Source organism: Carcharhinus amblyrhynchos, unplaced genomic scaffold (genome assembly GCF_965287045.1).
Source record: "Carcharhinus amblyrhynchos unplaced genomic scaffold, sCarAmb.v2.hapA scaffold_61, whole genome shotgun sequence".
In the NCBI taxonomy this organism is placed as follows: Eukaryota; Metazoa; Chordata; class Chondrichthyes; order Carcharhiniformes; family Carcharhinidae; genus Carcharhinus; species Carcharhinus amblyrhynchos.
In genome coordinates, this window is record NW_027649801.1 from 786,229 (window position 1) to 812,572 (window position 26,344).

Consider the following 26,344-nt stretch of genomic DNA (forward strand, 5'->3'; position numbering starts at 1 on the left):
GCGTTCTCTATGAACAGACGATCGAGACCTCAAAGTCTACTGGCACCCGACACCTGGTGATGGGGAAGCTCTTGCAAGGTCAGGAATTTTATAGATAGGATTTCCTGAATTTAACTTCACAGCCAATGGAAAAGAAGCCTGTTTCGCAGGGCTGAATCCTACAGAGCAAGTAGGTCTATTGGGGAAGTGGCAGAGTGGGTGAGGGTGCAGTGACCCTGATCACATCAGTGATTAGATCCACAATCAGCTAATGGATTCAGCTCCTTTGCCTATGATAAGCTGCCAAGTTTCCGAGGCCTCAGTTAAATATTAATAACAGTAAAAATGAAGACACAGTCTCATTATAATATTTAAATGACTATTCAACTTCCTGACAGAAGATTGATTGCTCACTCCGGCTAAAATCAGAATGGGCAGGTTTGAGAAGGTAATAGTAACTACTCCAAAGTTTTAATTTTAGTATCTGACAAGTCCAACTTACTGGAAAATTAAGAATCAGCCCATACTCAACATTAACAGCTACAGTGCAAGTCAGGCTCAACTCCTCCTCCACTCAGTCTGCGGAAGACAGGAGCTTCAAGGTAAACTACCTTCTCCAAAGGGCTGGCCGGAGAGCTGAATTTAACTGAGGCTTGCAACAGATGACTAGGTCCTTCAACTAGAGAAACTACATGTTATGGCTATTTTTAGGCTCAGAACATAAAGGAGGAAGAGTGAGTTTTCAAAGCTAAAGAAGCCATATTTAGAGACTTTCACAAATAATTTACGTCAAACAGGAATACCTTAGTTTCAGTACTTAAGAGTAGGCCATGGCTTCATCTTCACCCATTTTCAGTGCATAACATTATGTCACAATGTATCCCTACGGTTACCTTTGTTGCTCAGTCATCCCCATAAGCTGGTGAATCTTAGGAGGGCGATGTAATATATCTGGTATGGGAGGACTTGAGGAAGGCACCCATGGCAACATATTGGAGTCTGAAAGCTTTAATTTACTTCATGTCACTAACTTCATAAAACTTGTGCGCCAAAATATCAACCTTTTACACAGTAATGTGGTATTCAGTTCTAGTTTTTGCCATTTAATGCTACAGGAACTTTGCCCTTGAGAAGGTGGTGGTGAGCCGCTGCTTTTATCATACTAACCCTGAAATCCCAAATCCAAGAATACGAGGAGTTTCTGGAAGCAGAACACTCGGGACAGGAGATGGCGGTAGCAAGTTTTAGGGTGGTGGATTTGGATAATCAGGAGTGTACAATGACATGGCGACCGTCACAGAAGTTCCGGTTGCAAAATGTATTTCCAGGTAGGATCTACATAAATACGGTAGACCAGGAAGAATGAACAACAGTACTCAATGAGGCACAGATCAGCTGCATGCCCAATCTCCTTTATAGAGCTCTCTGATCGGTCTCCTGCCTCTTTGGCCACTGTCTTCATGGCCATCAGGCGATCTTTATATCAGTCAATATCGCTAAAATGCTATTTAGCCATTTACCCCATTGTTAATAATGGAAACTTTCAACATTCAAACATTAACTCTGTTCCTCTCCCCATAGATGCTGCCAGACCTGCCAAGTTTATCCAGCATTTTCTGATTTTGTATTACATTAACTACATGACGTAACTATTACCCTGTACAACATTCAACCTTTTTCCTTGCATTGAGAACTCCTATCTGATTAAACATAAAATGCGGTTGGCTTTATCTATCTGCACTCGTGCATCTGAACATGGAATGACTGAAACTCTCGATCTCCCTGTTCATCCATATCCTTCACTAACTTTCCAGAGTATACTCAAGTCAACCTTGCCTTTTCCTCTCAAACCATAAGTTAAAAATTATTAAATTAAATAAATTAATTATAAACTTATTCCCTCAACAATCCACTCATGTTTCCCAGTCTGTTTATTCTGCCAAATTTTAAACAAAGAATTTGCATTTGTAAAGTGTAAACATCCAAAGTGTTTTACAGCGACCGAGATACATTTTGACATAGTCATTCCTGTGACATAGGAAACATGGCTGCCCATTTGCAAAAAGTTCCCATAACCCATGTGTTAATGACCATATACCGTCCTTCTGTGATGGTCGCCATGTCATTGTACACTCCTGATTATCCAAATCCACCACCCTAAAACTTGCTACCACCATCTCCTGTCCCGAGTGTTCTGCTTCCAGAAACTCCTCATTCTTGGATTTGGGATTTCAGGGTTAGTATGATAAAAGCAGCGGCTCACCACCACCTTCTCAAGGGCAACTAGGGATAGGCAATAAATGCTGGTCAGCTAGCAATGCTATGTCCCACGAATGAATAAAAAAAGAAGCCAATGGATCTTTGGTTTTTATGACTCAGTTATAGAAAATCTTGACTCCAGCTGGAGTAGAACGTGCAGTTTAGATAGTAGCATGAAGCAACAGAGACAGCACAGTGCAGGTCATTTGGTTACTGCCTGGAAAGAGGAAATATAAAAACAGAAAATTGAACACTTATCAAGATTACAACTACCGATATGCCATTCAGGAAAAAGGAAGCATCTTTTCACACTTAATGGCTATCTGGAACACACTTGCTAGAAGCTGGGCCAAAAATTTTTCAAAACAAGCTATATACATCTTTTGCTAGGCAAGGAATGTGGAGTACAGTAAATGATGTGGATAGAAGTACAGCTCAGCTACAATTGAAGTTATTTATTCTTTATTAGTGCCACAAGTAGGCTTAAATTAACACTGCAATGAAGTTACTACGAAAATCCCTAGTCGCCACACTTCACTGCCTGTTTGGGTGCCCCGAGGGAGAATTTAGCATGGTCAATGCACCTAACCAGCACGTCTTTCGGACTGTGGGAAGAAACTAGAGCATCCAGAGGAACCCCACGCAGACATATGGAGAACATGCAGACTCCACGGACAGTGACCCAACCCGGGAATCAAACCCAGGTCCCTGGTGCTGTGAGGCAGCAAAGCCAACCACTGTGCCACTGAATTGAATTGGATTGGATGGTGTAAAATGGGCTGACTGGACGATTGTTCCCATGTGCCAGATTATTTTTAATGATTCAGACAGGTCTAGCAGTAGAGCATTATGTTGCAAAGCAAATCTGAGGAAGTACTGTCCTGGATATCTTAGTTCGACGAAGAAGGTAAATTTGTAGAGAATGCCATATTTTGGAACAAACAAGGGTTAAGAATTTCAACATGTGCAATCATGAACAACATCACCACTGCTTTGAGAAGGACATAATTAATATACAGCACATTAAGACAATTTCTCTCACCGTACAATTAAAAGCTGATAGTGCACTCTGGTAGCGATTTGATTGAGATATCTTTTGTACTTAAATCTGGATATTTGCTGACACGTAGCACCAGGAACATGGGTTTGATTCCTGGCTTGTGTCACTGTCTGTGTGGAGCTTGCACGTTCTCCCTGTGGCTGCATGGGTTTCCTCCGGGTGCTCCGGTTTCCTCCCACAGTCTGAAGGGCGTGAGGTTAGGTGCACTGACCCAAACAGGCACAGGTGTGGCAACTAGGGGAATTTCACAGTAACTTCATTGCAGCCTGAATGTAAACCTTACATGTGACTAAAATAAATTTTTAAAAATTCCCATTATTATTCTTCCATTGATTATTTTTCTGTAGAATGCACCTCTTTGAATAATCATGAAGTGAAACATTCTCTCTTTAATTCAGTCACCAGTTCCACTAAAGAGGTTACGTTCCTCTTTCGTAATCTAGTTATTACGATGGCCACAATGACGGATTTGCTCACTTGTAAACACTCATTCAAGTTAAAAGGTTATAGTTCAATCCCCATTCCCAGAACACTATACTGCTGACAAGTGTTGTTTTCCAGGTTAGAGATCAAATTTAAACCCTTCCTGTCTAATCAGATGTGCTTAAAAGCACAGGGATCTTCTCCTGGTGCTCTGGCCAATATTCATCCTTCATCCAACACCAAAAAAACAACGAAGCAGTTTGTGGAAGCCTGTGTAAACTGTTATTCTTTACTCCTAAGAAGGGAGTCTGTCTCAACTGCATCAATCTGAAATATATATTGCATTTCTAGCTGTTTATTCTGCAATTGAAAACAATTTTATTCTGTTGAACAGCTCCTGTGCAGATGTAAATAACAGGGTGACGTTTATAAAACAGCTTTAGCCTGGTTAATGCCAAGAGGCAACATGGACATTTGAGCTGTAACAGGATTGTTGGGTGATTGGCTATATTAGTAAAATGAAGATTTTGAGGTCGCCCGGGGGAGGGGGGTTTGCGTGTTTGTGTGTGAAAAGAGAGAAAGAGACAGACAAAAATCAAGGTGTCTGAAGACAGATTAGAGCAAGGCCAAGGAATGCACAAGAGAGTCAGAAGTTTGAGGGGTATTGATAGCTTGGAGGATAAAAAAGCAAGTGTGGAGGATACATAAAGCTCAATACGTTGAAGAAAGGGAAAGCTAATGATGACTGTGCAGATGGCAGCAAAGAGCGAGCAGTTCTATGTGTGGAACAGAATATGCGCTGTAGGCTTGCTGAGGACTATCATTTATGGCACAGTAGGAACAATATTGATAAAGGTGAAACATGGAACTTTTAGTTTGAAACCTACTCAGCGGAGTTGACATTGGTTACTGAAACAAGCCATTCAGTTCAGGGCAATTAGAGATGGGCAACAAGTGCTGGCCTAGCCAGCGACACCCACATCCCACAAATGCATATAAACCCAAAGCCCACTTAATAGACAGCATAAACCCATCTACAGTACATGACTTGAAGCCAAGACAATCAAGCAAAAGACAGGGATATTGAGCCAAATGAAAACTGGATCGACCCATAAAGAAATTCAGGCAGCCATTGACATAGCTATGTGCTCTGTATGATGGGATCAAAAGGCGCTCAGTTCTATCATCATCAAAGCTGCCCCTGTAAACATCAGATGATCAAGTACTCGTGAAAGTAAACAGGCACTCCACGAGGTTGAACTGCAAGCTGGACTCCTACATCACATTTATCACCAGGTCAGAATTTGATACTTCCCCACAGCTTCCCATTACGGAAGCACCATCACATACGAGCTCAATGTTTGCAGGACAAGCAGGAAGGAAAGGATGGTATTCTAGCCAAACTGTCCAAACATGGCAAATCCCATCTACTGTCACATAAGGGGTGGCGGTGGTGTTGTGATTGTCATGGACTAGTAATCTAGGGACCTGGGGTAATGTTCTGGCGACATGGGTTCGAATTCCACCATGACAGATAGTGGAATTTAAATTGAATTTCAAATTCTGGAATTAAAAGTCTAATGATGACCATAAAACTATCACCCAGCATCAACCTGGCCACCAGTAATGACAACTGCCCTAACATCTGGGGGCTTTGTGCCAAAATTGAAAGCTGTCTCACTGACTAGTCAAGCAACAGAAACATACCTTACTGATAACGCCCCAGTCACCATCCCTGACTCTTCCCACTGGCGGAGATGGCAGCACAATGACATACAACTGGGAGGGTGTTGTCCTGGGAACCCTCAACATCAACTCTTGGGAAGGAATCGCTCTGGCAATCCTCAACATCAACTCTGGACCCTATGAGGTCTCACTGCACCAGATCAAACACGGGGAAGGGAATGCCTGTTGGTTACCACATACTGCTCCCCCTCAGCTGATGAATCAGTACTCCTCCATGTTGAGCACCATTTGGAGGAGGCACTAAGGGCAGCAGCAAGGGCGCAGGATGTCCACCATATTACATGAAAAAGATTTCAAACAGATCTAGCAACTCAAAACTGGACATCCATGAGCCACAGTGAGCCATCAGCAGAACTGTACTCGACCACGACCTGTAACCCCATGGCCTGGCATATCCAGGTCAACCAGGTTCAATGTCGAAAGTAGGAGGACATACCAGGAACAGAACCAAGGGTACCTAAAGATGATATAACAAGCTGGTGAGGTTCCAAAATAGGACAACTTACTGAAAGTAATGAATTTTTAATCCATCCAGTATCTCAAAGATCCACTCCTTTATTCTGACTTGGGCAGCACCTTCTTCCCAGTTTCAAAACACATGCAAAATACTTATTGAATATTTCAGTCATGCCCTCCACCTCTATGCATAGATCCCCGATTGGCTCCAAATGGGTCTCACTCCTCCTCCTTGACCGTTTTACTAGTTATATTTCAATTCCTACAAAAGACTTCTAGTTTTCCTCCAATTAGCTGTAGTTCTTGTAATTTTTTTTGCCTCCGATTTCATTAGCTATCCCTCCATTGTTTTTATAATCAGCCTCATTCTCAATTATATTATTGAACTGACAGCAGTACTTTTACACTTTATCTTAGTGCCTTTTTCTTTGTCCAGAGTACTTTTACCTTAGCTTGTTGCACTGCTGCCCAAATCATTGTTTCTTTCTTGACAGCACACTGTCCTTTTGCCAGCCCATCTTGGATTTCAATTTACGTGGGCCAAATCTGTTCTCACCCCACCGAAACTGACCCTTCTTCAATCAAGCATTTTTATTTGATTGCTCCTTGCCCAATTCAACCGATGATTCTATGATCACTTCCCGAATTGCTCCCTTAATGACACTTGATCCACCCGACACACCTTATCGCCCAGAACCTGATTCAGCAATATCTCTTCCCTGATCGAGCCGGAAAAGTACTGATCAAGAAAATTATGCTAAACAAGTTTAGAAACTCTTCTCTGTCTGCCCTTTTGCACTATTTTCCCAGTGTATACACAGTTTAATTGAATTCCATTATAATTATAGTTTTTGCACTTCCCAGTAAATACCCTGTAAATTTGTTCCTCTATATCTTTCCCAATAGTTGGTCTATAGAATACACCCTCTTATTTCTCAACTCCAATATTTTACCCTTGGTCCTTCATGGACATCCTCTGTGGCACTATAATAAAAAGAACTGCGTCAACCACACCATTGCCTGTTTTTTTCCCACAATTAGACTGAAAGACTGCTCAGAAAGCAGGATTTTGCACACCTTTAACTTGCAGTGCAAACTTCCTTGGTTAAGAGACTAATGTGTAATCTCCGAGTGAACCCTCATCTCAGAGTTTCAATCAGTGCATAGCAAAACAATTACTTTTTTAAAATGCTGACTAAAACCAAGTGAATTCACTTTTAGATGATAGACTCCTGAAGCTACCAGTGTTTCACAGAATCTCTATTGTGCAGAAGGAGGCCATTCAGCCCATCAAGTCTGCACTGACCACAATCCCACCCAGACTCCATCCCCGCTTGGTTCTGTTCTGCCAATTCCTCTAACCTATCATATCCCAGTACATGAAGGGTTAATTTAACACATCCAATCAATCTAATCCACACATCTTGGTCAATTGTGTCTCAAAGAGAGGCGCTCTTGTTCAAACTGGCCTTTATTCAACTTATTCTCCAGTATGTAGATAGGTCTTTCATTGGCAAGGCAGTGGGTCTACTCGAATATTGTTCTTACTCAGTGATATACTTAAGTGTATTACTAAAAATACTCAGCCATCAGAATTTGAACCCTTGTTTAATCTCCTTCTTACCCTAACACCAAATATAAATGTAACACCACAAACACTGGATAAAGTCAGCTAACTTAACATGGAATGAATCTAGGACTTGTCAATCTGCCAGAAAACATGAACAGTTTATGCTCCTTCGATTACAGCACAGATGGGAGTATACATTCCAAAGATTAATCCCATCTATAAAAGTGTCTGCATTGATCAGCACAATATCAGCTTTTTATCAGATGAAAGAAAATAGCCAGAAAAGCCGAAAATATTGCCTCAGTTTGTAAAAATGGATCCCCAGTGAGGTAGAAAAGCAAATATAAAACAAGCATGCAATTCTGGTTGCCATACTATCGGAAGGACGTGAATGCACTAAAGGGGTGCAGGGTTATTTAAGTTATAGAGAGAGGTTGGATAGGCTTGGGTTATTTTCTTCGGAGTAGAGAAGGCTGAGGAGTGACTTGATTAAGGTGTTCAAGATTATGAAGGGCAGGGACAGGATCGATAGGGATCAGCTGTTCCCCTAGTTGAAAAGCCAGTTACGAGGGGACACACGTTAAAAGCAAGGGGTGGGAAGTTTAGGGGGGATTCGAGGAAAAAATTTTTTTTAAAACCAGAGGGTGGTGACGCTCTAATGTACTTCCTGGAAAGGTGGAGTCAGAATGCCTCACATCCTTTAAAAAGTACCTGGATGAGTACTTGGCAAGCCATAACGTTCAGGGCTATGGGCCAAATGCTGACAATTGGGATTAGGTGGACAGGTCACAGCCTTTCATGTGGTGTAGACTTGATAGGCCTAAAGGCCTCTTCTGTACTGTAGGATTCTGTGAAGTTAAATAAAAAGCAACTGGACTAAATAGGAGAGTAAAGCTTAAAGGGAGATGGGGGGCAAATATAGTTAAAATATTTCATTTTTATGTAATGGTGCATTGTGTTTTCATAGTTTTACTATTCAAAGTACAAGGGAGAAAGAAACCGAGTTTTTAAAAGATTGATAGATTTTGTTGTGTCTTATAGAGTCAGAGGTTTACAGCATGGAAACAGGCCTTTCAGCCCAACTTGTCCATGCTGCCCCTTTTTTTAAAACCCCCAAGCTAATCCCAATTTCCTACATTTGGCCCATATCCCCCTATACCCATTGTGCCCATGTAACTATCTAAATGCTTTTTAAAAGATAAATTGTACCCACCTTTACTACTACCTCTGGCAGCTTGTTCCAGACACTCACCACCCTCTGAAAAAGCTGCCCCTCTCACCTTAAACCTATGCCCTCTAGTTTTAGACTCCCCTACCTTTGGGGAAGATATTGACCATCTACCTTGTCTATGCCCCTCATTATTTTATCAACCTCTAAGTTCACCCCTCAGCCTCCTATGCTCCAGAGAGAAAGGTCCCAGTCTATCCAAACTCTCCTTACAACTCAATCCATCAAGTCCCAGTAGCATTCTGGTAAATCTCTTCTGCACTCTTTCTAGTTTAATAATATCCTTTCTATAATAGGGTGACCAGAATTGCACACAGTATTCCAAGTGTGGCCATACCAATGTCTTGTACAACTTCAACAAGACGTCCCAACTCCTGTATTCAATGATCTGACCGATGAAACCAAGCATGCCAAATGCCTTCTTCACCACTGATCACCTGTGACTCCACTTTCAAGGAGCTATGTACACCTAGATCTCTTTGTTCTGTTACTCTCCCCAATGCCTGACCATTACCATTATAGGTGTTACCTGAGACTGAGAGAAGCAGAAGGTACAGTTAGGAGTAATAGTTACACTTATACTCTTAAAAAACTATTGGTTGTAGAAGAAAACTAAGCAAAGGACTCTGCAATTTTGAAGTCCCAGAAATGAGCAAGGAGATGGAAAAGAGGTTGGTCTCAATAGTAGGGCAGTGAGATTGCAAGAAGGGAAGAGTGGACAGGATGGCAATATGAGGCCGTAAAGTACAGTAACAGGTGTAAAATGGAAAGCAATATAATAACACTTAAGCAAAAACTCAATAGAATCAGATCCATGAATTGCATCTCTTGGATGCTCAACTTTCTAAATTGGATCCTGCGCAGTGTACACATTATAGGTTAAAACAAGAACTTACACAGAACTAATTCTTCCAACACTGCAGATTTCAGAAGGCAAACTGCACTTTTATTGCGTTTGTCTTAATTCAAACATACAAATTAGGAGCAATAGTAAGCCCACCTGTCTCTTGAATCTGCTTCACTATTTGAGAAGATTATGGCTGATCTGGTTAAAGTTTAAAGTTTATTAGTACAAGTTGGTTTTACATTAACACTGCAATATAGTTACTGTGATGATCCCCAAGTCGGTACATGTAGGGAGAATTTAGCACGGCCAATGCACCTAACCAACATGTCTTTCAGGCTGCAGGAGGAAACTGGAGGACCTGGAAAAAAACCATGAAGACATGGGGAGAACGTGTGGACTCCGCATGGAGTGACCCAAGCCAGGAATTGAACCTGGGTCCCTGGCACTGAGGCAGTGTCACCCACCCTGCCGCCTCAATTTGTAGTCTCCACTGTGATCCTAGATCAGACTTCAAAGTTGTTGGCAAGATTTGGTTAGGGACCAATAATGTTCTTTTTAAAGTAGACAAAATCTGAGATTCAAGACACTTACTTAGTGAATGAAGTCACAAGATTCCACAGTCTATATGACCGTGTGGCCAAATTCCCCTCCAATTCGATTTTCAAGTTTGCTGACGAGCGGGTCGGATCTCAAACAATGATGAGACAGTACAGAATGAGATAAAGAATCTGGCAAACTGGTGTGGCAACAATAATCTCTCCCTCAATATCAACAAAATGAAGGAGATTGTCATCTTCTTTAGGAAGCATAAAAGGAGGACATGCCCGTCTACATCAATGGGGGACAAAGTAGAAAGGATTGAACGCTTCAGGTTTTTAGGTGACCTGCCCTGGTTCCCCCCCATGCCAACACTACCGTTAAGAAAGCTCACTAACGCCTCTACTTTCTCAGAAGACTAAGGAAATTTGGCATGTCAGCTACGACTCTCACCAACTTTTACAGATGCACCATAGAAAGCATCCTTAGAACACAGGAACATAGAACACTACAGCACAAACAGGCCCTTCGGTCCACAAGTTGCGCCAATCATATCCATACCTACCAGGCCATAGAACTATAACTCTCAGTCCCATTAAATCTCACGTGCTCATCCAGAAGTCTTATAAAAGACCCCAGCGAGTTCGCCTCCACCACCACCGACAGCAGCCGATTCCACCCACTCACCACCCTCCGAGTAAAAAACTTACCCCTGACATCTCCCTTGTACCTGCTCCCTGGCACCTTAAACCTGTATCCCCTCGTAGCGACCATTTCAGCCCTGGGAAATAGCCTCCGAGAATCCACCCTATCTATACCTCTCAACATCTTATAAACCTCTATCAGGTCGCATATCAACCTTCGTCTCTCCAGGGAGAAGAGACCTAGCTCCCTCAACCTTTTATAAGGCATGCCTCCCAATCCAGGCAACATCCTTGTAAATCTCCTCGGCACCCTTTCAATAGCTTCCACATCCTTCCTGTAGTGAGGCAACTAGCCTCACAGCTGTACCACTGCTTGGTATGGCTCCTGCTCTGCCCAAGACAGCAGAAACTACAAAAGATCATGAATGTAGCCCAATCCATCACGCAAACCATGTTACCATCCATTGACTATCTACCTGCCCTGCTGCCTCAACAAAGCGGCCAGCATAACTACGGACGCTAGACATTCTCTCTTTCATCTTCTTCTGTCAGGAAAAAGAAAAGTTGGAGGTCACATACCAACCGACTCAAGAACAGCTTCTTCCCTGCTGCTGTCAGACTTTTGAATGGACTTACCTTGCATCAAGATGATCATTCTCTACACCCTAGCAATGACTATAACACTACATTATACACTCATTTCCTTCTCTATGAATGGTATGCTTTATCTGTATAGCACGCAAGAAACAATACTTTTCACTATGTTAATATGTGACAATAATAAACCAAATCAAAGGTTTTGAACAAATTAAAAACAAACTTTACAATATCAACCTTGGGCAAATATGAGGTACATGTGAATTAACAAACCAACTGTGGCTAAAAACACCACACTGCAATAAATGGCAGATGCAACCAAGGCCATGGATTTTGGAACAACCCACCCAGATGTCAATAAGACTTTCCTAGTCAACCAATCTCACTGTAGCTCAGCCACTTACAAGGGTTTCAGTCTTCACCTTTGAAGATCTAAACTGAGAATTCTCTCCCAATGTCACAACTTGATCCACCTCACAATTGTTCAATCGAGTTTCTGCGAATCCATTCTACTGGATTCCTGCGTATACACTCAAGCATCAAATTACATATACAGCTTCAGATCTTTGGCCACACTGAGGAGAACACTATTGCTCCAAAGGGATACCTTTGTCCCAAAGCACAGAGTCACTAAACATCAGCTGCCTTCTTCACTGGTATGCCCTCCATGGTGTTTTTTCTGTTTCTGTTCCTCTCTTTTTAACTGGGTCCTTTTCTTACTCGCTCTCTGGGACTCTTCCTTTGGGCCCCTCTTACCCTGTGTAGAATCTGCTCTTTCATGGTGCTCTGCTCCCAGTCACCCTTCTCAGGCTTCCATGCCAATTTCCTTATGTGTAAGTACACCAGGCCCAAAGAACTTAAAAATGCTGATCTGCATATATGCCGTCAGCTCCAAGTCTGCACATACACAAAAGTTCCAAAATCCATTGGGAGTTGAGGTTCCTGTTCTCCGCTATCAACATAAAACTAAGTGCGGGTTTCAATTCCACATTTTGACGACTCTAAAGTAACATTTGGCTCCATTGTTAAGCAAGAATATATTTACTGATCCAGCCTCCAAAGAAACCAGAAGCAGGAGGCCATTCAGTCCTTCAAGCCTGCTCTGCTTTTTGTTTTGATATTGATCAAATTCAATATGAGGATGTGTCTAGGGTGGTGGATAGGGGAGAGCCGGTGGATGTGGTGTTTCTTGATTTTCAGAAGGCGTTTGATAAGGTGCCGCACAAGAGGTTATTACAGAAGGTCAGGGGGCATGGAGTTGGGGGTAGGGTGTTAGTGTGGATAGAGGATTGGTTGTCAAATAGGAGACAGAGTGGGGGTCAATGGGTGCTATTCGGATTGGCAGCTGGTGACTAGTGGAGTGCCCCAGGGGTCGGTGCTGGGGCCTCAGCTATTCACCATTTATATAGATGATCTGGAAGAGGGAACCGAGTGTATGGTGTCGAAATTTGCTGATGACTCCAAGATTGGTGGAACTGCAAATTGCGCGGAGGGTGTGGAGAGTCTGCAGAAGGATCTAGATAGGCTGGGCGAGTGGGCCAGGAACTGGCAAATGGAATTTAATGTTGGCAAGTGCGAGGTGGTCCACTTTGGTAGGAATAATGGTAGGAAGGATTATTACTTACGTGGTGAAAAACTGCAGCAGGCAACGGTGCAGAGGGACCTCGGGGTCCTTGAGCATGAGTCGCAAAAACCCAGCCTGCAGGTGCAGCAGGTGGTCAGGAAGGCTAATGGGATGCTGGCCTTCATAGCGAGGGGGATTGAATATAAAAGTAGGGAGGTCTTGCTGCAGCTGAATAGGGCATTGGTGAGGCCGCAGCTGGAGTACTGTGTGCAGTTGTGGTCGCCGCACTTACGCAAGGATATTTTAGCCTTGGAGAGAGTGCAGAGGTGGTTTACTAGGCTGATACTGGAGTTGAGGGGGTTGAGCTATGAGGAGAGGCTGAATAAACTAGGCTTGTACTCGTTAGAGTTTAGAAGAATGAGGGGAGATCTCATTGAGACATATAAGATGATGAATGGGATGGATAGGATAGAGGTGGAGAGACTCTTCCCGCTCAAAGGACAGTAGGACTAGGGGACACAGCCTCAAGATAAAGGGGGGGCGGTTTAGAACGGAGTTGAGGAGGAACTTCTTCACTCAAAGGGTGGCGAATCTCTGGAATTCTCTGCCCGTTGAAGTGGTGGAGGCTGCCTCGCTAAATATTTTTAAGACACGGGTTGATGGGTTTTTGATAAGCGAGGGGGATTAAGGGTTATGGGGAGAGGGCGAGAATGTGGAACTGAGCCACGACAGATCAGCCATGATCTTACTGAATGGCGGGGCAGGCTCGAAGGGCTAGACGGCCTACTCCTGCTCCTATTTCTTATGTTCTTACGTAGGTTAGGACTTTATTCCCCAGAGTGTAGAAGAATGAGGGGAGATTTGATAGAGGTGTATAAGATTTTGATGGGTAAAGATAGAATGAAAGGATCTAGATAGGCTGGGCGAATGGAATTTAACGTTGGCAAGTGTGAAGTTGTCCACTTTGGTAGGAATAATGGTAGGAAGGACTATTACTTACATGGCGAAAAACTGCAGCATGCAGTTTTGATAGATTTTTGATAGGCAAGGGGATTAAGGGTTATGGGGAGAGGGCAGGAAAGTGGAACTGAGCCACAACAGATCAGCTATGATCTTACTGAATGGCGGGGCAGGCTCGAAGGCCTACTCCTGTTCCTATTTCTTATGTTATGTTCTCCCCGCCCCCACCTTATCCCTTGATCCATTTAGCCCTAAAAGCTGTACCTAATTTCTTCTTGAAATCAGACATTTTGGCCTCAACTACATTGTGTGAAATTCACAACCACAGATTCACCAGCCTCTGGGTGAAGAAAGTTCTCTTCATCTCAATCCTAAAAAGGTTTATCCCTTCTAACGTTAACATAACCGTAAGATTTTTTTTTTAAAATCACGTTCTCTGCCACTATAATCAATTTTGGTTTCATTGTTGCTCGGATATCTGCTATAAATCCTTTCATTGCTACTTCAATGATGTTGAAAGGATTTTGTTTATTTTTACTTTGGGATCTAAAAAGACCTTATGTTGTGAGAGGGTAGATTGATTGATGTCAAAGTCAGGTGGTTCCACCCTGGGGGGGAAAACCTAAGGATTCGTTTTCAGTTTTAGCCTAGGAGGCGGACATGAGACACTAAAGCAGTGTTTTTTTTTCCCTCTCTCTGGTTTTGGAAATTCTGCTGGTTAGCTGAAAGCAAGGATTCTTGCTTTCCTGGAATGGGAAATTTGCTGTTGGAGATGAGCTTTTGCCCAGATTCTCTCTCTCCCGGGTGCTCTGACTACAAACTGTTCTGGGTCTATCCAGAGGGCTGCTAGAAGTTACAAGGCTGAGAAATCAAGGTTTCAATTCTCCAATCAAAGGACTCAGTTCCAGTATCACATGAACATTAGTCTCAGCTTTTTTCAACCTGTGGAAAGGGTTTTTTCAAGGGAAGTTTAAGAAAATTAATGACTTATCAACTACAGACAAAAATAATACAAACATGATAATGTATCTAAAATGTTCCAATCAAACAAAACTTCCCATAGACAAAACTCTTTCCCTTTCTTTCTGAATCTACCCTTCTAACTAACCCTGTCAGAAGGTTATAAATTTCTATGAGTTGCCATCTTAGTCTTCTAAATGCCAATGAATATAATCCTAACCGACTTAGTCTGTCTCAAATGACAGATCTGCCATCCCAGGATTCAGCCTTGTAAACCTTTGCTGTACTCCCTCTATAGCAAGGGCATCCTTTCTCAGACAAGAACATCAAAACTGGAAACAATACTTCAGGTATGGCCTCACCAACACCCTATACAATTGCAACAAAACTCCCCAATCCCTACACTCAAATTCTCTAGCAATGAAGGCCAATACATAATTGGATTTCTTTACTGCCTTCTGTACCTGCACGCTTATTTTCAGCGACTGATGCACAAGGACTCCAAGTTCTCACTGAGTATCCATCTCCCTCAATTTCTATCCAAGTAATAATCTGTTTTCTTACTATTGCTACCAAAGTGGATAACCTCACATTTATGCACATTATATTGCACCTGCCATGCAGATGCCCACACACATTGCCCATCCAAATCACGCTGAAGCATCTCCCACCCAACTTTGTATTGTCTCCAAATTTGTAGATGGTACATTCAGTTCCCTCTTCCAAATCATAATATATAATGTGAACAATTAGGGTCCTAGCACAGGTCCCTGCGGAACACCACTAGTCACTGACTGCCTCTCAGAGAAAGACCCATTTATGCCAATTCTTTGCTTCCTATCTGCTAACCAACTTTCTAACAATACATTTCTTGCAATCCAATGTGCTTTAACTTTACATAGCAGTCTGTTATGCAAGACCTTGTTGAAAACATTCTGAAAGACCACTGCCTGGGAAAGCGAGTTCCATGGATAAGATAATGAAGGGGACGGATAGGGTAGAAGTAGAGAGATTCTTCCCGCTCAGAAAGGACAGTAGGACTAGAGGGCACAGCCTCAAGATAAGGGCGGGGGGGCAGTTTAGAACGGAGTTGAGGAGGAACTTCTTCACTCAAAGGGTGGTGAATCTCTGGAATTCTCAGCCTCCACCACTTCAACGGGCAATCTCGCTAAATATATTTAAGACACAGGTAGATAGGTTTTTGATAGGCAAGGAGATTAAGGGTTATGGGGAGAAAGCAGGAAAGTGGAACTGAGCCACTTCAGATCACCCATGATCTTATTGAATGGCGGGGCAGGCTCGAAGGCCTACTCCTGCTCCTACTTCTTATGTTCTTATGATTCAATCTTGAAATAAAATGATTCTTTTCATTACCATAATCAATGAGAGACCCATTTATTCTGTAACTATTTCCCAGACTTATGATCTTCCCCACAAGGTGAAACATCCTTTCAGTATTTACCCTGTCAAGTCCCCTCAGAATATTTAAGATAACCTTCCATTCCTTTAAAATTCAATAGATACAGGCCCTGTCTGCCCTACCTTTTCTCAGAAGATACCCTCCCACCAGGTATCCGTGAAGCAAACCTTCTCTGAACCACATCTAACTTAGTTAAATCAAACCAAAACTGTATACAGTACTCCTGATGTGGTCTCAATAACACCCTGTACAACATTCCTCTTGCAGTAAACAGCATTCCATTTGCCTTTCTAATCACTTGCTCTACCTGCATATTACGGTCAGCATTAGGTCATAAGGTCATAAGAAATAGGAGCAGGAGTAGGCCATCTAGCCCTTCAAGCCTGCCCCGCCATTCAATAAGATCATGGCTGATCTGTCGTGTCTCAGTTCCACATTCCCGCTCTCTCCCCATAACCCTTAATCCCCTTGCCTAGCAAAAACCTATCAACCCGCATCTTAAAATATATTTAGCGAGGCAGCCTCCACCACTTCAATGGGCAGAGAATTCCAGAGATTCACCACCCTTTGAGTGAAGAAGTTCCTCCTCAACTCTGTTCTAAACTGCCCCCCCTTTATCTTGAGGCTGTGCCCTCTAGTCCTACTGTCCTTTCTGAGCGGGAAGAGCCTCCCCACCTCTATCCTATCCATCCCATTCATCATCTTATACGTCTCAATGAGATCTCCCCTCATTCTTCTAAACTCTAATGAGAACAAGCCTAGTTTATTCAGCCTCTCCTCATAGCTCAACCCCCTCAACTCCAGTATCAGTCTAGTAAACCTCCTCGTCACTCCCTCCAAGGCCAAAATATCCTTGCGTAAGTGTGGCGACCAAAACTGCACACAGTACTCCAGCTGCGGCCTCACCAGTGCCCTGTACGGTTGCAGCAAGACCTCCCTACTTTAATATTCAATCCCCCTCGCTATGAAGGCCAGCATCCCCATTCGCCTTCCTGACCACCTGCTGCACCTGCAGGCTGGGTTTTTGCGACTCATGCACAAGGACCCCGAGGTCCCTCTGCACCGTTGCATGCTGCAGTTTTTCGCCATGTAAGTAATAGTCCTTCCTACCATTATTCCTACCAAAGTGGACAACTTCACACTTGCCAACATTAAATTCCATTTGCCATTTCCTGGCCCATTCGCCCAGCCTATCTAGATCCTTCTGCAGACTCTCCACACCCTCCGCACAATTTGCCGTTCCACCAATCTTGGTGTCATCAGCAAATTTCGACACCATACACTCGGTTCCCTCCTCCAGATCATCTATATAAATGGTAAATAGCTGAGGCCCCAGCACCGACCCCTGGGGCACTCCACTATTCACCAACCGCCAATCCGAATAGCACCCATTGACCCCCACTCTCTGCCTCCTATTTGACAGCCAATCCCCTATCCACGCTAACACCCTACCCCCAACTCCATGCCCCCTGACCTTCTGTAATTAGCACTGTTGCCTTATGACACCAGGGACCAGGTTTGATTCTGGTCTTCAGTGACCATCTGTGTGGAGTTTGCACATTCTCCTCATATCAGCATGGGTTTCCTCCAGCTGCTCAAGTTTCCTCCCACCGTCCAAAGACTTGCAGATTAGGTGGACCAGCCATAATAAATTACCCTTTAGTGTCCAAAGATGAGTAGGTTAGGTGGATTAGCTATGGCAAGCACATGGAGGCTACAGGGATAGGGGTGAGAGTGGTGGGTGGGCTTGGATAAGATGCCCTTCCAGAATGTCAATGCAGACTCAATGGGCAAATGGCCTTCTTCTACACTGTAAGGTTCCATCGATTATAACTTTTGTGATGGCTACATTTACATATATTACAGATTAGGTTCTGGCACAGCTCACTACCAGTCCTAACATAGTTACACTGCAAACGTAGCTTAAAAGCCAAAGTGATGTGCAATGGCAGAGACTTGAAATATAACCATAAAATGTGACCGAAAACAAAAGAAATCCTAAAGACGACTTAATTCAAGAACATAAACCATAATATTTTGCACAAAGACAATAACGAACATCCTGAAACAGCCAATTTCAGCCTTATCCACACCATAAGCAATGTCTATGACTTGCTGAGGCCTAAAGGCCACATCAGGGGAAACCCACAGGGCTGGCCACAAAAAACAGGCAGCACACACAGCAAAGAACTAGATAGACAAAAGCACCCGGGCTCATGCAGTGCCCGGGGTGGGGGAACGGCAGGAGCTGTTAGCGCACAAACACACACACAGGGAGAAAGCTGAAAGAAAGAAAGTGATAATGTAAAATTTCAGTCACCATTCAAACACGGAGAGTCCCTGCAGCCTGTGAGGAAGCTCAGGCGTCAGCGGGAAGGCGGGCACTGCCCACGTGACCTCCATCTGACCCCGCCCTCCCCACGTGACCTCCCGCCTCCTTCTCTCCGCCCCCCGCCTCCCCCGTCGCCGCTGATTGGTCAGTTAGCCTGTTCCCCGGGTAACCCTGTCGCACGGCGCAGTCGGCCGATTGGACTGTAAGTACCGCGCGTGCGCTGAGGGGGGAGTTCAGCTGCAGGTCACCAGGGGGCGTCCAGGACTACAGCTCCCATCGGCAGCGCGCGACCGGCAGTTAACGGCCGCCCTTTCAAATATCCTCAGCCGCTTGCATTCTGAGTCGAGTAGAAGCGGGAGGGAAGGTTGTTCGTTTTTATATATACGATATTTAAACCCCATTGATGCTCCATCCGTGTCGGTTGTTTAGTAACCGGGAGCAGCGTGTCAGAGAACCGTCTAAGCCAACCCCGCCTTCCACAAACCTTGCCTTTCTATTTGAGGAACGGGGTGAAGGGGCGTGGCTTGGTGCCGTCAATCACCTCGAACGACCCCGCCTCTACCGGAACAGCCAATCAGTAAGCGGCAGGACGGCCGGGTCCGTGCTGTCAATCACACTGAACGCCCCGCCCTTCCTCCTTGGTAGGGCGGGGGCTGCCTGGCCTATCAGCACTTGATGTGGGGATGCTGACGTTGGATTGGGGTGAACACAGTAAGAAGTCTCACTGCGTCAGGTTAAAGTCCAGGTAGAGTAGACCTGGACTTTAATTTGGTGTTGTGAGACTTACTGTCAGCACAGAAAGAGACCGCAGGAGTAGGCCACTCCAGCCTGCTTTGCCAGTCAAAAAGATCATGGTTGAGCTGAATGTGTTCTCGGCTCCACTTTCCAGCCTACTTACGGTTTATTTACCAGTATCACAAGTAGACTTACATTAACAGTGCAGTGAAGTTACTGTGAAAACTCCTGGTCGCCACACTCTTGGTGCCTGTTTGGGTACACTGAGGGGGAATTTAGCACGGCCAATACACCTAAGCAGCATGTCTTTTGGATTGTGGGAGGAAACTGAGGCACCCAAAGGAATATCTTTGTGCAGTTTTGGGCGCCGCACCTGCGCAAAGATATTTTGGCCTTGGAGGGAGTGCAGAGGAGGTTTACTAGGCTGATACCGGAGTTGAGGGGGTTGAGCTATGAGGAGAGGCTGAATAGACTAGGCTTGTACTTGTTGGAGTTTAGAAGAATGAGGGGAGATCTCATTGAGACGTATAAGATGATGAATGGGAAGGATAGGATAGAGGTGGAGAGACTCTTCCCGCTCAAAAAAGACAGTAGGACTAGGGGGCACAGCCTCAAGATAAAGGGGGGCGGTTTAGAACAGAGTTGAGGAGGAACTTCTTCACTCAAAGGGTGGTGAATCTCTGGAATTCTCTGCCCGTTGAAGTGGTGGAGGCTGCCTCGCTAAATATTTTTAAGACGCGGGTTGATGGGTTTTTGATAAGAGAGGGGATTAAGGGTTATGGAGAGAGGGCGGGAAAGTGGAACTGAGCCACGACAGATCAGCCATGATCTTATTGAATGGCGGGGCAGGCTCGAAGGGCCAGATGGCCTACTCCTGCTCCTATTTCTTATGTTCTTATGAAACCCCTGCAAACATGAGGAGAACATGCAGACTCCACTTTTTCAGAAGACTAAGGAAATTTGGCATGTCAGCTAAGACTCTCAGCAACTTTTACAGGTGCACTACAGATGACATTCTTTCTGGTTGTATCACAGCTGGGTATGACTCCTGCTCTGCCCAAGACTGCAAGAAACTACAAAAGGTTGTGAATGTAGCCTAATCCATCATGCAAACCAGCCTCCCATCCATCGACTCTGTCTATACTTTCTGCTGCCTCGGCAAAGCAGCCAGCATAATTAAAGACCCCACACACCCTGGGCATTCTCTCTTCCCCCTTCTTTCATTGGGAAAAAGATACAAAAGTCTGAGGTCGCGTACCAACTGATTCAAGAACGGCTTCTTCCCTGCTGCCGTCAGATTTTTCAGTGAACTGACCTTGCATTAAGTTGTTCTTTCTCTACACCCTAGCTACGATTATAACATTACATTCTGCACTCTCTCCTTCTCTATGAATGCTATGCTTTGTCTGTATAGTGCACAAGAAACAATACTTTTCACTTTTCTAATACGTGACAATAAATCAAATCAAAGACAGCCACCCAAGCTGGGAATCAAACCCAGTTTCCTGATGCTGTGAGGCAGCAGCGCTAACCAATGTGCCACCATGCTGCCCCCTGTTCTCCCTAGTAACCTTTGACTCTTGTTAATCAAGAACCTATTTAACGCTGCCATAAAAATATTAATTGACCCAGCCTCCATCGCTCCCTGAGCAGAGTTCCAAAGACTCACCACTCTCTGACAACCCTCAGAGAAAAAAAATGTTCATTGCAGTGTTAAATTTTTTAAGTGGTGTCCCCTAATTCTGCTCTCTCCCACAAGGAGAAACATCCTTTCAGCATCTACCCCTCAGGATCCTATATGTTTTGGAAAAATCACCTCACAGTCTAAACACCAATGAATACAGGCCCAGCCTGTCAATTCTTTTCTCATAGAATAAAATCTTTCCCCACCCCACCCCTGCCAATCTCCCCATGCCAGGAATCAGTTGAGTGAACCTTCTATTGAGTGAACTGCTATTTCTTAAATAGGTGACCTAAATGACATCAGCTCATTGTGTCCATGCCACTCTCTATAAGGACAATTCACTTTTTAAAAAATTAATTTCCTGTGATGTGGGCTTCATTGGCCAGCATTTGTTGCCATTCCTAATTGCACTTGAGAAGGTGGTTATGAGCTGCTTTCTTGAACCACTGTAGTCCATGTTGTGAAGGTACACCTACTGTGTTAGGGAGGGAGTTCCAAGATCTTTACCCAGCAACAGTGAATGTATGGCCGATATATTTCCAAGTCAGGATAGAGCAAAACTTCCTAAGGGTGGTATTCCTATGTATCTGCTGACCTTGTCCTTCTTTATGGTAGCAGTCATAGGTTGGTAAGGTGCTGCCTAAGGAGTCTTGGTGAGTTCCAGCAATGCTTCTTATTGAAGGTACACACTGCTGCTACTGTTTGTCGATGATGTAACCATCCTTTTAGCATCTATGCTGTCAAGTCCCCTTAGGATCTTGTAGGTTTCAGTAAGTCTGAATGAATGTTTAAAAGAGGAGTACCAATCATCTGGACTGCTTTGTTCTGAATGGTGTCAAGTTTTTTGAGTGCCATTGGAACTGCCTTCATCCAAGCAAGTGGAGAGTATTCCATTGCACTCCTAATGTGCCTTTGAGGAGTCAGGACATGAATTACTTGCTATAGGGTCCTTAGCCTCTGACCTATTCTTATGGTCATGATGTGGATGTGCCGGCGTTGGACTGGGCTAAACACAGTAAAAAGTCTGACAACACCAGGTTTTAGTCCTAAAAAATTTTTAGTCAAATAAATCCGTTGGACTAAAACCTGGTGTTGTCAGACTTTTTACTATTCTTATGGTGACAGGATTTATTTACTAGTCCAGTTCAGTTTCTAGGCTTAGAAAATAGGAGCAGGAGTAGGCCATTTGGCCCTTGGACCCTGCTCATTATGATGACGGCTGATCTCACCTTTCCTCCTATATCTTTCGATCCCTTTTGACCCATGAGCTACATCTTAACTCTTTGAAAATCAATGGTAATGTATAGGATGTTGATTTGTTTTCAGTCTGCTCCCTTTCCCGTAGCTGTGTGATTTTTTTTTCTCTGTTCATTTACATATTCAATTCCATTTTGAAAGCAACAATTGAATCCATCAGGCAGTGAACATAAGAACATAAGAACATAAGAAATAGGAGCAGGAGTAGGCCATCCAGCCCTTCGAGCCTGCCCCGCCATTCAATAAGATCATGGCTGATCTGTCGCTGCTCAGTTCCACTTTCCCGCCCTCTCCCCATAACCCTTAATCCCCTCTCCTATCAAAAACCCATCAACCCGCGTCTTAAAAATATTTAGCGAGGCAGCCTCCACCACTTCAACGGGCAGAGAATTCCAGAGATTCACCACCCTTTGCATCCCATTCGCCTTCCTGACCATTTTTTCTTTTTTTCCAGATTACCCACTCATTGAGTAAAAATTGATTTCTGTCATATGTCACTGCCAGGTCTTTTGCCAATTTACATAAATGGGGAGGGTAAAAGTAAAATACTGCATATGCTAAAAATTTGTGGATGAAAGAGAACCTGAAACATTGGCTTGGATTTTCATCCAGTTGGGATGATTCAGGAGACCTTTAAAAATGGCTGATGTTTGCCTTCAGAAATTGCAGAGATAGACATGTCCTATTCCTCTGCCATTTTCATGGAATTGCAACAGGTTTTGAGAGTCATGGTCCATGGCACCTCAGAGGTGACATGATCCACAGTCGGATAAGAGGATCTTTTCAAAGGTGAGTTCAAAGGGCCCTTCTCATGCCCCCAGGGCAAGCTGCACCCCACCTACCCTTAATAACCCCTCATGCTCATGATATTGTTTGATATTAAGATCTTCCAAAGGCTTAAAGGGATAAGTTATGATAGGAGAGGTCAAACTGTGATGTGCTCTATGTGGGAAGCCAAGAACATTTTCAGTGCCTGGGACTGACGTGTGTTGAAAATGCCTCCAGCTGCAGTTCCTGGAAGGCTGGGTTTCAGAGCCGGAGCAGTGGCTGGAGACATCAGAGCATCTGCAAGGTAGAGAATATCGTGGATAAATGTATAGAGAGGTGATCACATTGCAGGCTCAAACTCCACAGACAGGAAGGGAATGGGTGATCACCAGGCAGAGCAAGAGGGACAAGGCAAGCAGTGAAGGAATCTGATGTGGCCATTCCCTGTAAAACATATATCCACTTTGGTAGAAATAATAGTAGGAGGGATTATTATTTAAAAGGCGAAAAGCTGCAGTGTGCTACGGTGCAGAGGGACCTGGGGGTCCTTGTGCATGAATTGCAAAATCCCAGGTGCAGGTAATCAAGAAGGCGAATGGAATGTTGGCCTTGAGAGTGAGGGGGATAGAATATAAAAGCAGGGAGGTCTTGCTGCAACTGTACAGGGCACTGGTGAGGCCGCAGCTGGAGTACTGTGTGCAGTTTTGGTCGCCGCACTTGCGGAAGGATATATTGGCCTTGGAGGGAGTGCAGAGGATGTTCACTAGGCTGATACTGGAGATGAGGGGGTTAGCGTATGAAGAGAGATTGAATAGACTGGGTCTGTACTCGTTGGGATTTAGAAGGCTGAGGGGGGATCTTATAGAGATATATAAGATAATGAAGGGGATCGATAGGGTGGAGGTAGAGAGATTCTTCCCGCTTAGAAAGGACAGCAGGACAAGAGGGCAGAGCCTCAAAATAAGAGGGGGGGGGGAGCAGTTTAGATCGGAGTTGAGGAGGAACTTCTTCACTCAAAGGGTAGTGAATCTGTGGAATTCTCTGCCCGTTGAAGTGGTGGAGGCTACCTCGCTGAATATATTTAAGTCACAGGTAGATAGGTTTCTGATAGATAAGGGAATTAAGGGTTATGGGGAGAAAGAGGGAAAGTGGAATTGATCCACTTCAGATCAGCAATGATCTTGTTGAATGGCAGGGCAGGCTCAAAGGGCTAGATGGCCTACTCCTGCTCCTATTTCTTATGCTCTTATATATACTTCTCTGGATACAGTTGAGGGGAATGGTCTCTCAAGTGAAAACAGCAATGGTCTAATTAGCTCTGCTGCATAGGGAAGGAGTAAAAAATGTGGAAAAACAATAGGTATAGAGAATTCAGTTATATGGGGAATAGGTATTTATGTAGACACAAACGACCTCTAGAATGGCATGTTGCCTCCCTGGTGCTCAGGTCAAAGATGTCTCGGAGTGGTTATAGGACATTCTGAAGTGAGAGGATGAACAGCCAATGGTCATGGTACACATTGGTACAAACGACATAGGTGAAAGAAAGGATGAGGTCCTAAAAGCAGAATTAAAAGTTAGGAAGTAAGTAAAAAGTAGGACCTCAAATGTAGTGATCCCAGGATTATTACCAGTGCCACATGCTAGTCAGATTAGAAATAGCAAGATATAACAGATGAATACATGGCTGAAGAGATCGGTCACAGAAGGTTATGGTTGAGGGTTTGCTGGGTGTCGCCCAGTCTCGGGGGGCACTTGCTGCTGCCATTGACAGGTAGCCCCTGACTCGGGGCCATCACAGAGGGCTCGACCACCATGGCAAGAATGCAGATGGTCCTCCAGGACAGGCAGGGAGTTTCTGGAGCTCATTGCAGAAGCACCATTGTCCATGGAGTAACCCAGGAGCCCACAGGAACCCTGAGGGAGGAGGAAGGGCGTGAACCTGTGCCAAGCCTTCCACCCAGGAGACTGTGGCTGTGGCTAAAATTTCTGACCCCCCCCCCCCCCCCGCCCCGCCCCACACAGGGGCATCTCAGAGGCAGTAGGATGAAAAGGGTGTCATGGATATGTCCCTGACACCTGGAAGCCAGTCAGGGCCCTCAAGGTCCTGGTTATCTTGAAAAATTCAATTTGTTTCTGTATATGACTTGTTTGTGAACAAGTCCTCACTCCCCTGATGAAGGAGCCTGAGACTCCAAAAGCTGGTGCTGCCAAATAAATTTGTTGGAATTTAGCCTGGTGTTGTGAGATTTCTTAGTCTACTTACCCCAGTCCAACACCAGCATCTTCACATCATGGCTATATTCTCACCACAGAGGCTGTCAGACTTGCTGAGACTTTCCATTGTTTTCTGTTTATGTTTCAGATTCTAGCATCCACATTGTTTTGCCTTGATTCAAATTTCTTGACTGTCTCAGAACCTGCTAGATTTAGTAAGATATGAGCCTACACCTTTTTTGGATTTATCCAGTAAACTAGCACAGCAATATATATGCCACTCCTTTTCAAACTTGGTCCAGCTGTCTGCAATGTTTTATCAAATATAGAAGGGTCGAAGTAGCAAAGTCCTTGTAAGAACATAAGAAATAGGAGCAAGAGTAGGCCATCTAGCCCTTTGAGCCTGCTCCGCCATTCAATAAGATCATGGCTGATCTGAAGTGGATCAGTTCCACTTTCCCGCCCTCTCCCCATAACCCTTAATTCCCTTATCGATCAGAAATCTGTCTACCTGTGACTTAAACATATCCAACGAGGTCGCCTCCACCACTTCAATGGGCAGAGAGTTTTAGAGATTCACCACCCTCTGAGTGAAGAAGTTCCTCCTCAACTCTGTTCTAAACTGCACCCCCCCCACCACCCCCTCCTTATTTTGAGGCTATGCCCTCTAGTTCTGGTTTCCTTTCTAAGCGGAAAGAATCTCTCCACCTCTACCCTATCTAGCCCCTTCATTATCTTATATGTCTCTATAAGATTCCCCCCTCAGCCTTCTAAACTCCAATGAGTACCAGCCCAATCTACTCAATCTCTCCTCATAAGCTAACCCCCTCACCTCCAGTATCAGCCTGGTGAACCTTCTCTGTACTCCCTCCAAGGCCAATATATCCTTTCGCAAATAATGGGACCAAAATTGCACACAGTACTCCAGTTGCCCCCTCACCAGTGCCTTGTACAGCTGCAGCAAGACCTCCCTGCTTTTATATTCTTTCCCCCTCGCTATAAAGGTCAACATTCCATTTGCCTTTTTGATCACTTGCTGCACCTGCAGACTGAGTTTTTGCGATTTGTGCACAAGGACCCCCAGGTCCCTCTGCACTGTAG

The 26,344-nt window shown here is 44.3% G+C and overlaps 1 protein-coding gene across 1 annotated transcript in view; it reads right to left on the minus strand.

Annotated features, from left to right (window-relative positions):
- rnf4 (ring finger protein 4) overlaps window positions 1-18,652 on the minus strand; it is a 45,802-nt gene extending 27,150 nt beyond the window's left edge. Inside the window, exon 1 of the mRNA XM_080182520.1 lies at window positions 18,571-18,652. The gene's annotated coding sequence lies outside the window, so the exon portion shown is untranslated. The remainder of the gene's footprint in view (window positions 1-18,570) is intronic.
- Window positions 18,653-26,344: the final 7,692 nt, after the last annotated feature.